Source organism: Pinus tabuliformis, chromosome 7 (assembly GCF_031772625.1).
Source record: "Pinus tabuliformis cultivar Carrire ecotype Pingquan chromosome 7, CPIR1, whole genome shotgun sequence".
NCBI classification, from domain to species: domain Eukaryota; kingdom Viridiplantae; phylum Streptophyta; class Pinopsida; order Pinales; family Pinaceae; genus Pinus; species Pinus tabuliformis.
Window position 1 is genome coordinate 424,160,186 of NC_142293.1, and position 11,429 is coordinate 424,171,614.

The following is an 11,429-nucleotide window of genomic DNA, read 5'->3' on the forward strand; positions in this document are numbered from 1 at the left end:
CAACAGTCGCATAAGCCAGCACACGTATGTGCCACCTCACTCCAAAAATCACGCAGACATCACTGAGCGCTCGGCTTAAGTTCAAAGACCGTTAGTCAACTTGCACTTGCAACATGATTCACTCGAAGTGTATTCAAATTCAGGTATTGCTTCCCTTTTTGCAAAGTTACATACTCTGAAATGCGAGCTCATGCTATGGAACTATTGTTTGTCTTGTCTCAAGATGGAGATAAACGAAAATTAGCAGAACATCTTGAAGAAAAATATATGAAATGGTTAGCAAAACTTATTTCAACGTCTTCAAATATGGTCTTGGCGGTTCTTCCATGGCTCTGTTTGGCAGCGTAGGTGGTGGTATTTACACCAAAGCAGCAGATGTAGGTGTTGATCTTGTTGGCAAGGTTGAGAGGAACATTCCTGAAGACGATCCACGCAACCCAGCTGTTATTGCTGATAATGTTGGTGACAATGTTGGAGATATCACTGGTATGGGATCAAATCTATTTGGGTCCTATGCTGAATCTTCCTGTGCAGCTCTGGTTGTTGCATCCATATCATCATTTGTAAACTCTCATGATCTTACTGCCATGTGTTATCCCTTGCTTATTAGTTCAATGGGTATCATTGCTTGCTTAATCACAACTCTGTTTGCAACTAACATATTTGAGATCAAGGCTGTGAAGGAAATTGAGCCTGCATTGAAAAAGCAACTTATTATCTCCACAGTAGTGATGACTATTGGCATTGCTACTGTAAGCCTAGTTGCATTGCCTTCATCCTTCACTATCTTCAATTTTGGTGCCCATAAGGTTGTAAAGAACTGGGAGCTTTTCTTCTGTGGTGCTATTGGTTTGTGGTCTGGCCTTGTTATTGGTTTTGTCACTGAATACTGCACTAGTAATGCTTACAGCCCTGTCCAAGATGTTGCCGATTCATGCAGGACTGGAAGCAGCAACTAATGTTATATTTGGGTTGGCTTTGGGATACAAATCTGTTATTATTCCCATATTTGTTATTGCAATAAGCATTTTATGAAGAAAAGAAAGCTACCGCATTCGGAAAGTATTGTCATGTCAGGAACAGAAACGTGAATCAAGGTTAACCAATGGAAAAACAGTGATTTAAAGGCCTGGAAACACTTTTTCCCATCCAGCTTCGGCATGCAATATCTATTCTCGGGCAGTTCATTGTGCGTGTGTGCTTTTATAATACATTAGACTTGCCATTTGTGTTGGATTCGTCAGCTTTCAGGTAGCGCAGTTCAAGGAGAAGGCACCCCCAGCCAAGCAAGTAAAATCAGTGAAATTGGGTCTACAGGAAGTTAGCAGACTGTTTCTACAGGAAGCTAGCAGACTGTTTCTATAGGAAGCTAGCAGACTGTTTCTACAGGAAGCCAGCGAACAGTTTCTACAGGAAAGTTTGAAAAGCGGGAAGCCAAAGGAGAAATCGGCAGAGATGCTAGCCAAGGAAGTCACCAGGGCCATCAAGGACAAGGGGAGAGATTTGGTTGCTCAGAGGATGAGCAACACTTTCAGTAGGGGGGTGATGATGAGCCCCAAAAATGTACAATTGTTTGGGCTCATTCAACCTCCTAATGTGGCTTAGTCCACCATTCTCATTTGTTTATTGCATGTTTTTGATTATTTTTATGTTAATAGAGTGAATTTGGTTAGTCATTATGCCAACAAGTCTAATGGGTGCTTTGTGTAGCCTTTTTGGTCAACTTGGAGACAAAATTGAAGGTCTTAATGAGCACTTGCAGCCAAATTCGTGGGAGAACAAGCTAGAGGATTTGTAGGAAGGTGTCCCCCTCATTTATGGGCCCTTACCTCGAATTCTCCACCATCAGCTCGGAGTTCAAAGGCCACCAAATCAATGAGCACAAGGGCAGCCAAGCAAGTCAAGTAGGACTGCTGTTAACTACAAGTCTTGGGCAGCCAAGTCCCTAACTTTTAGGAGGATTGTTGGGTCCTCAAATTGTATAAATAAGAAGGCTTGGGGCCTCAATTTGGTTAGCTAGTTGGTAGTCATTTTTGTAGCTAGTGGTTAGTCATTTCGTAGCAGCTAGTTAGTCAATTTGGTTTTTGCTCTTTGTAAGCCAGTTTTGGCATGACATTAGACTTTTGATTATGAATAAAAGCAAGCAGTTTTGGATCAAATTCTGAGTTTTTAAAGGAGCCTAAAGCTCTCGGGGTTGGGCCCAACCTGAGAGCTCAGGCCTCCTTCCTTTGTATCAATATTGTTCCTTTAGCATTTCGTTTCCATTTTCCTTTACATGCATTCGAGTATAGCTGCTGATTTAGATTTCCTGTAGTGGTTAAACAGTTGCTGATTTGGATTTCCTGTAGAAGTTAAACAGATTGGTTTTATCAGTTAGAATTGTTGTAGTTGTTTGGAAGTAGGCTAAGTAGATTAGAGTGAATAACAGTTAAAAAAAGAACAGGCTGACTGTATGCTCATGATCCACCTCTTTCTAAAGGCAGGGATCGCAGACTGTGCTGCGCATTCAAAAACGTTTGCTTACATGTTAATGCTCTCTTGAACGCAGTCTTGGTGATTGATAGAAGTGTCCATGAGTGTCAATTTCTTGGAATGCTTCATTGCTTCAGTACCATATATCAGTTTCCTTCACGAATACATTGCTGTTCATTGGTTTAATAAGCTGTTGGCATAAGTTAATGACTTTTATTTGCAGGACTTGGATGATTTGTCTCATTTACACTGTGCAACGCTACTCCATCGTTCTCCTACCTTCCCGAACCGTGCCCAGACCAACTATCCATCCTCCAACGAAGCCCTTTGTTCCTCAACTACCCCACTGCTCATATCCCCTGTTTTTTGACTTCCACTCCCTCTATTTCCTCTAAAACAAATCTACCTCTACACTCACCCTCATCTCCTCACCTCACTGTTGCTGAGCCATTACCACCTCATTTCCATCTTACCTATTCGCCCATACACTTCCTCCACTCCTCCATCACCCAAAACTCCAACCACAGACCTTCCTGTAGAAATTCCTGAGTTTCCTGTAGGATCCCCTGCAGACATCCTGTAGGAGCCCACACACTCGGTTGCTGAGCATCTGAACGTGAGGAACCTCTGTGGACTTATGCTAAGGATCCCTTGGGACCTCTCCTAGCCTCCCTGACCTTTCCCAAGCTTTCCTTCCCTATGCACCACCTCTGCACAACCAAACCCTAATAAGAACAAAATCACAATCACACCATCCACTTAAGAAAAAATACAAAAACATGTCTTTTCAGATGCAAGTAGCTTAGATTCATGCATTTCAACTCACTAGAAGTAATGGCATCATCTTTAGACATTTTCACTCTCACTGTTGCATCATAGAGGTTAGACTAGTCAGATTAGGGTTTACTAGGGTTTCCATGCTTTGTTGGCTTTCAGTTTCCTTTTTGCAAAATAGGTTAACTTCCTTCGAGATAGCTTTCGTCCATCACTCATAAAGCTTCTTCTGAGAGCATATAGAAGTTGGCTTGAGCCCTAGCGGACTTGTGCCAGCTGACCAAGTGACAGCTGCGACAAGAGCTAGTACTTGTGCATACATCACCGTCGCTTCCAAGTTTGTACGAACCACCGGGTTGATAAAATTAGAGATAGGAAGCCCCAGGAGTTGTAGCATTATTGCTACAATACTGGAGCTCACCAGTAACCCTATCTAGCTCTTCATGCTCTGAGTTTTGAAGAATTTAAGCAAACCAAAGTCTCTTTGAGCCTAAAGGATCAGGGGATGAGCGAGGGCTTGGATATCATTTTCCTGGTTCTCACATTCCCGTCAGTCAATCATGATGAAATTCCTAAATAATAAGAGAAAATTGGTTAGGCCACTAGATGGAGAAAACCCATCACACATCAACTCAGTTAATTTTTACAAACCTGGGTTGCATTGCTCACACCTACACTATTTGATGAGGCTCATCAATAGGTATATTATATGGGTCACAATGCCATCCTCCAGCTTATTAAATTATATTTTTTCTCACATTTATCTACAATTTTCGTTATATTATGCTTAGTGTAAGAGTTAAAGATGTGTTGTTATGTCTTGTGGCCTAATGTGTGTTAAATTTAGAAATTGGAGCAATTTTGATTTGATTTGAGTGTGGGAATTCATAGTAGACAAGAAAGAGAGATTTGAGGAGGTGGTCCATCTCCTTAACTCCAATTAGTTGAATATCCTCCACTCTATCTCATCAACTTGGTGTCAATGGCAGCTAAGCAGGCCAAGTTCATTGACAGTCAAGCCAGTGCAAGTCAAAGAAGAGTTAGATTCACCTATTCTTGAGTTACGGAGCCAAATATCGATATTTTCTAGGGAGTTGTTGGTAGCTCCACTCTTTTATAAGTAAACAAGCTAAGGGACTCATTAGGATTCAAAGTTTTATTGTAGCCAAGAGGCCATTGAGCTGAATCACATTCCACTATTATTTTGATGATGCATTTGACACTTTCTGAATGATAATGGGAAGTTTTTTTTGATCCAGTACTAAGTTGACTCAGAGGTTGAAGCTCTTGGGTTAGGGCCCAACCCTAGTAGCATAATTTCCTCTCTTGTATCTATATTATTAGTCTAGAATTTTGAGTAATTGCTAAAGTCTATTCATGTTTCTTTTAGCTTAGAATATAGATTAAGTTGTTGCTCATGCACGTTTCCTTTATCTTAGAGCGTAAGTTAGTTATTGCAGTTCCGTAGAGTAAATTCCATCAAAAAGCCTATGATAGTGACCCCTATCTCATCTTCCTCATGGGATCATGATTAGAGGACCCCAATATCACAACCCAAAAACAGAGTGTGGTTTCCTGTTAATTGCATAGATCAAGTTTTAGCATTGGTTAGACAGTTGTTTATGGTTTCTTGGAAAGATTTACATTTTTTATTTTTATTCGTATGATTGTTGTAGCTTAGAAGGTAGTTCATTTCATAGGTCAAGTTCTTAGCATTAGTTAGATAAGATTTTCCAAATTTAATTAATCTTTTCCACATTGACTTGTAATAATTTGCAAATGAAAAGAGAAATAGGTGCATGTGTTATTGCAATGTTGTTGGATCTACAGGCAAGGAGCCCTTTCACCATCCCCATTGAGGTCATCTCCACCTTCTTTTTATGCTTGCCAGCCCATGTTCTAGGTCTCTGTTTTTCCGGTCACCGTGAGAAACCACCTTAGGCCAAACCAAACCTTGTTGAAGTATTGGGTTTGGCTAAGGGTGTTGATCACCTTCCCCACATTTCCCACAACCTTCATACAACTTTCCAACACTTCATCTCACCATCGTTACCCTCCAAAACCTATCAGCCAACTTCCTGTATCATTTCAGGACATCATGTAGCAGTACAGGAATCTTGTAACAATATCCTCTAGCATACTTGTAGTAGTCTATTTTGACCCCGTTTTGACCTGCAATGATAGCCTAGCTTAGTTCAGGAGTAGTTTGACCCCTTAGCTTGGATTCCATGACCAAAAGTGCACCTAGACCAATCCCTTCACTCCTTTTCCTTTCCTGCAAGATCATATAGCATTAGTTCTTTCATTTCTGAATTTAGAAAGTAGAACTTATTTACTCTACAAGTGTGAGTTATATAGTCAATGTTCTTGAATTATGAAATGGTAGAATAATCTTCTGTTTTCAAGCAACCCTGATAGCTAGATGATTGAGTGCAACTTAACATAGTTTCCTTTCCGCAAATTAGCATAAGATTTGTGTCCTATCCTAAGCATTTATACGTTGAAAACTTTCATTTTATGAGTTGGAAAGCATTTACTTTCTCTGCACTAGGACTAGCCCTTACATTTTTCTTTCAGTAGTTAGACTCCTTTCATTTTAGTAAAGGAATGATCTGGAACCTTAATGATCAAGTGACCGAGTTGAGGATGGCCTGAGTAGGATGATGCATCTACTCTGTATATAGAATTTTCACCTATAAGTTTGTATGAAACCCTGGGCTAATAAAGTAAAGTTGGTAGCCTTGTGAGTTGTAGCATTCTTGTTGCAATACTGAGGCTCATCACTTTTTGGCATTGTTGCCAAGGAGGTGCCTAGGTAGATGTAATTTCTTCTTTTCTTTCTATTTTTCATTCAGTAGATAGATGCCATTCTTGCTTTCCTTTCTGTTTTGCTTTTGGTTTTGAAAAGAAACATCTAAATAAAAAAATTTCTTTCATGCATCGTAGGAGTAGAGAAACTTTGGGGAAATTCTTTCCAAATACCCCCACATCATCTAACAATCAACCTTCACTCTTCTTCGGTGACTGTCAACTTCCCTCTCTGATTGGAGGGGCATTAGAGAACCCCTTAGGTGAACAACCTGAGATATTTTAACAGCCTATTGGGGAAGAAGAAGAAACCCTTCCACATACCTACACCATGGTTGAAAATAGAAATGAGGGTGATTTTCCCATCAGAGAGACTAATGGAGATGCTAGGATGAAAAATATAAGCCCTTCTTCCCTTCCTCACTTCCATGGCTTAACCTCAGAGGACCCTGATACTTTTTTGCTTGAGTTTGTTGTTGCCTGTAGAACTTATGATCATACCTCTGATGAGTAGAAATTGAAGTTGTTCCCATCCACCCTTAAGGATGCAACCTTGCACTAGTTCACGGGTCTACTTGGGGATAACATCACTACCTCGGCTCAAATGCAACAATCCTTTAACAAAAAGTACATGAACTATTGTAGGTCCAAATACACCAACGAGGAAATCTTTAAAATGAATCTTGGACCAGATGAATCCCTGGATGACTATGAGGAAAGGTTCCAACTCAGTTGTAAAAGGGCTAGATGCACCCTTGATCCTAAATCACTCAAGCTAGTCCTTCTTAGAGGAATCAAGGTAGACATACTGGAAACCCTAAACATGTTGTCTGGAGGATACATTTATCAACTACCCTATGACAACATCAAGACATTATTCAAAAACCATTTTAGGGTTGTTAGGAGGAAGGGCAGGTCTAGTCAAGATTTGGCTAGTTCCTCTTCCTCCACCACATCTATCAAGAATGAAATTGGAAAAATGTTGGAGGACTTTAAAAGTGAAATGATGGATACCTTTGCTCTACAAATGGACACCATGTAGATCAAAAGGATATAAGAGTAAGCAGAGAGAGCCTTAGCTATATTTTTCCCTAAATGCACTAGAAGGCACCCGAGGAATGAATGTCCATTAAATGTTATAGAGGTCTGCTCGGTCTATGAGGAAAACCATTCCAGGGATAGGTGTCCTTCTTTGCCTGGTGGGGCTGAACAACTATGTTACATTAATCAAAGGAGGCCTCAAGGACCTTGGCCATACCAGCAGGACATGCAAGGTACATCCTATTCCTATTACCATCCCAATGATAATGCACCCTTGCCCCCTTGGTATTTTCCTACTCATCCTTAATGGTCCACACCTTCTCATTGGCCTTATGCACCTTAGTATCTCCCCCAAACTTCCAATGAAAAATTTCAACCATATGCTTCTACACATCCTCAGTGGAATAACCCATCACAAGGTTGGAGGTGTTAATTCAACTAACCACCTACTTTATTTCCTCCATCTCCATCTCAAACAAAAATCATTCATCCTTCTCCACCCAGGCAACATCAGATGCCTACTCAGCCAAATCTAAACCTGGACAACAAGCAGGAACAACAAGTCTACAGTGGAGAGTCATCTTGCCCTTCCTATGTTGGGGATATTCAAGCTGAAGTCAAACTTAGGTCTAGAAGAGTGCTCCGAGATAATTGACCCCCATCTCCACCTGAGGATATTGAAGAGGAAAAGGAAGAGAGTATCCCTCAAGAAAGCCCACCTCCTTTTCTTGAAATATTGATCCATCCTAACTAGCACATCCCAGAAGGGATTGAACTTCTGGAAGAATTGAAAAAATTGTGTGTTAAAATAACATTCCTCCAATATATCAAGGATGTTCCCATCTACAAAGTGCATATAAAATAGAAATTATTCAAACATCATGGCAGGAGAAAGAAATACACCCTTATCATCAATGCCATTGGTCAATTGTTCTATCTAATGCTAGGGAGAGTGATTTCCCAAAGGTATCTAGACCCTGGAAGTCTTATGGTAGATGTACACATTGATGGAATAATTTTCCCTCCGACCTTGATTGATCTTGGGGCTACCATCAATGTGATGACTAAGGAAACCATGCTCAAACTAAACCTCCAAGGATCCTTGATAAAGACCACCACAGTGTTGCAACTTGCAAATAGGTCCACAATGGCTCCTGAGGGAGTTATTGAGGATGTAATGGTCTCTATTGATTCCCGTAAGTATCTTGCTAACTTCCTAGTTCTCCAGCCCAAGACCAAATTCAATGGCTATCCTCTCATCCTTCGAAGACCATGGCTAGCCAACAATGATGCTTACATAAGTTGCAGACCTAGGAACATGACCATTAAGAATGGGAATTTGTCCAAACAATTGGTATTGACCCTCCTTCTCAACCATCCTTGGAGCATGGAGGCGACGATTAGGGTTCTGAGAAAAGCTTCGACGGCGCAGACTGCACAGTACTGGCTCCATTCACAGGCCTGACCAAAACACCTGTTTCGTAACAGTGTTGTAGGGTACTAGAGTAGCACAATGGAATCTCCTCAGGGGAGGGCGTCAAAGCCCTCCCCCAGAGCAAATACCTCGTAGCACGGTCCTGAGCAGGCATTTGTCTTTGGATCTGTCGATAAGGAGGTATTGAACAAAGAGAACAGGCAACAGCACGGAAACAAGGAGAGAGGCGGTCGGAAGGACAAAGCCAGTGTCACACAAGATAGAGAGGAAAAACCAGAAGAAGTTCTGAAAGTCTCCTCGACTACATGCAAGCCTATAGCTAAAGAACGGCCCAGAATAGAGCTGCCGGGACACAAGATTGACAAGCGAATCGAATACATGAGGGATCATGCCCTTATTGGGAAGTTTATAGGGTTCTGGCCGACAGAAAAAGCCTTATATGGATGGATTGCGGCGAAGTGGAAACCCAAAGGAGATGTTACTCTGCAGCTAGGGCCGAAAGGCTTCTTTACTGCGATTTTCTTATGTCTTGAGGACAAATACTGAATTTTGGGAGCAGGGCCCTACTTTTTTAACTCAGCAGGTCTGTATTTGAGGGAATGGATACCAAGATTTAACCCGGATAAGGAAGATCTCACATGGGCGCCAGTCTGGATCAGAATGTACTCACTTCTAGATGAATATTGGGACGAGGACATTCTCAAAGATATAGGAAATGGATTGGGGGAATACATCAGGGTGGAAAAAGAAACAAAAATGCGCAGATACACTTCTTATGCCCGCATCTGCGTCTTCATGTGCCTGAACGAAGCTTTTCCAGAATCGGTAAGTCTCTCTCACCGTGACGAAGAATGGATTCAACCTCTGGACTATGAGCATGTCCCCTTTCGTTGTAGAAAATGCCATGCTCTTGGGCATATATTCCGGGATTGTCCTCTGAATGCCAAAGCCAATACTCCTGATCCCTCAGAAACCCTAACCCAGGACGGCTTCACCAAAGCCCCTAGCCGAAAGCGAGCGCACAAAAAACCCACAAATGGGAATAAGCCCCAACAAAATAATACCCATGGCCCAGCTACAAAGAACAGTTTTGAAATTCTTGCTCAGACCTCTGATGAGCAACCCCCGATCTCCGAGACTAGCCCTGCTCCTCCTTCTTCCTCCTCCCATCCCCCTCCTACAGCTTCCCCCTCCAAACTTCAAACCCCCATTGTCATTCCAGCAAACCTCAAAGAAGGACAAAAAGAGTCGGCAGGGAAATACAAGGATATGGAAGTCGATGGAAAGCTAGACCCCCTTCAAAGCTCAGAGATTAATATGGAAGGAAGCAGCCAAGTGCAACAGATGGAAGAAGAACCAGAAAGCATAGATCTGAACGGCCTAGACATTCTAGAACTAGAACTAGCATGCAAAAAGAAATCATGTAGGACAGTATACCAGAGACTCAACTCAGCAAGCTGGAAGTGGTCATCTCAAGGGCCTATCAACAGCAACAACTAGGTATACAGCCAGGAAGCCATTGGGATGGAAGCCTTCCCCCAAAAGACACCAAAAAGAGAGGAAGAAGAACGGATCTTCAGCGAACGATCGAGATTGGGAAAATCCTGGTAGACTCAGGCAGGTATGCTAAATTGACGAAGTACTATAAACCCTCTATTAATAGTTGAACCATGAAGCTAGTATCATGGAACCTAAGAGGGCTCAATAGCCCAGGAAAACTCAGAATGTTAAAAAACATGATTAAAATGGAAAAGCCGCAACTATGCTTTCTCCAGGAAACCAAATGTAACAGCTCTACATTAGGCAACATTCTCTCCAAAGCATGGCCAGGTTGTCGATCGGTAGCGGTGGATGCCTCTGGAGCTTCAGGAGGGCTTGCTATAGCATGGAACACACAAGCGTTAACTCTTTCAGATTTTCACGCTTCTCATCACCTCATCCAGGCTGCCTTCCACATTCTAGGCACGAATATTCATGGAAACCTTTCAAATGTATATTTCCTGCAGGATACAGGAAGCAAAATTGCACTTCTGGACACCATAGAAGCTTTGAACAACAACAGGAGGCACCCACTCTAGATTATTGGAGGGGATTTTAACATGATTACCAAGCTAGAGGAGAAGATTGGGGGGAGAAAGAGAATGGAAAAAGAAAATGCCCACTTCAAGGATTTCATTCAGAATACCTCTCTCATAGATATGCCTTTTTGTAACGGCACTTTTACATGGAGCAATCGCAGGGCAGGTAAGCATCAAATTGCATCCAAACTGGATCGCTTCCTCATATCAGATAATGCGGTTCATCTCGGAGGAGACATTTCAGCTGCTATACTTCCTCATACAGGTTCGGATCACTGGCCGATTGCCCTCCAATGGCAAAGACCAGGCGACCTGACCAGAAGACCCTTCCGCTTCGAAGAGTTCTGGCTCTCGCATCCCTCGTTTAAAGACTTTGTCAAAACTACATGGACATCCTTCATCCCGCCAGAAGGGTCCAAGATGTATCAGTTCCAACAGAAGCTCAGGTTTTTAAAAAATCACCTAAAGCGTTGGAATAGGGAGACCTTTGGAAACATCTTTAAAGCGCAACAAGACCTAAACAAGGAACTGACGGAACTCCAACAAAAGATAACCACAGAGGGGCACACTGAGGTAACTCTGGAACAGGAACGACGCATCCACAGCCAACTTGAGGAAAGGAGGAAGCAGGAGGAAATATATTGGAAGCAAAAATCCAGAATCAGATGGCTGAAGGAAGGTGAGCGAAATACCAAATTCTTCCACAGAACCACTGTTCAACGAAGAATGCACAACAGCATCCCTTTCATTCAAAAACAAGGGGGGGCAAAAGTAGAGAAGCATGAGGAAATTGAGGAGGAATTCCTTAATCACTTCAATCA

The 11,429-nt window shown here is 42.0% G+C and overlaps 1 pseudogene; it reads left to right on the forward strand.

The window, feature by feature from the left end:
- Nucleotides 1–272: 272 nt before the first annotated feature.
- On the forward strand, nucleotides 273–959 carry LOC149247764 (pyrophosphate-energized vacuolar membrane proton pump 1 pseudogene; annotated as a pseudogene).
- Nucleotides 960–11,429: the final 10,470 nt, after the last annotated feature.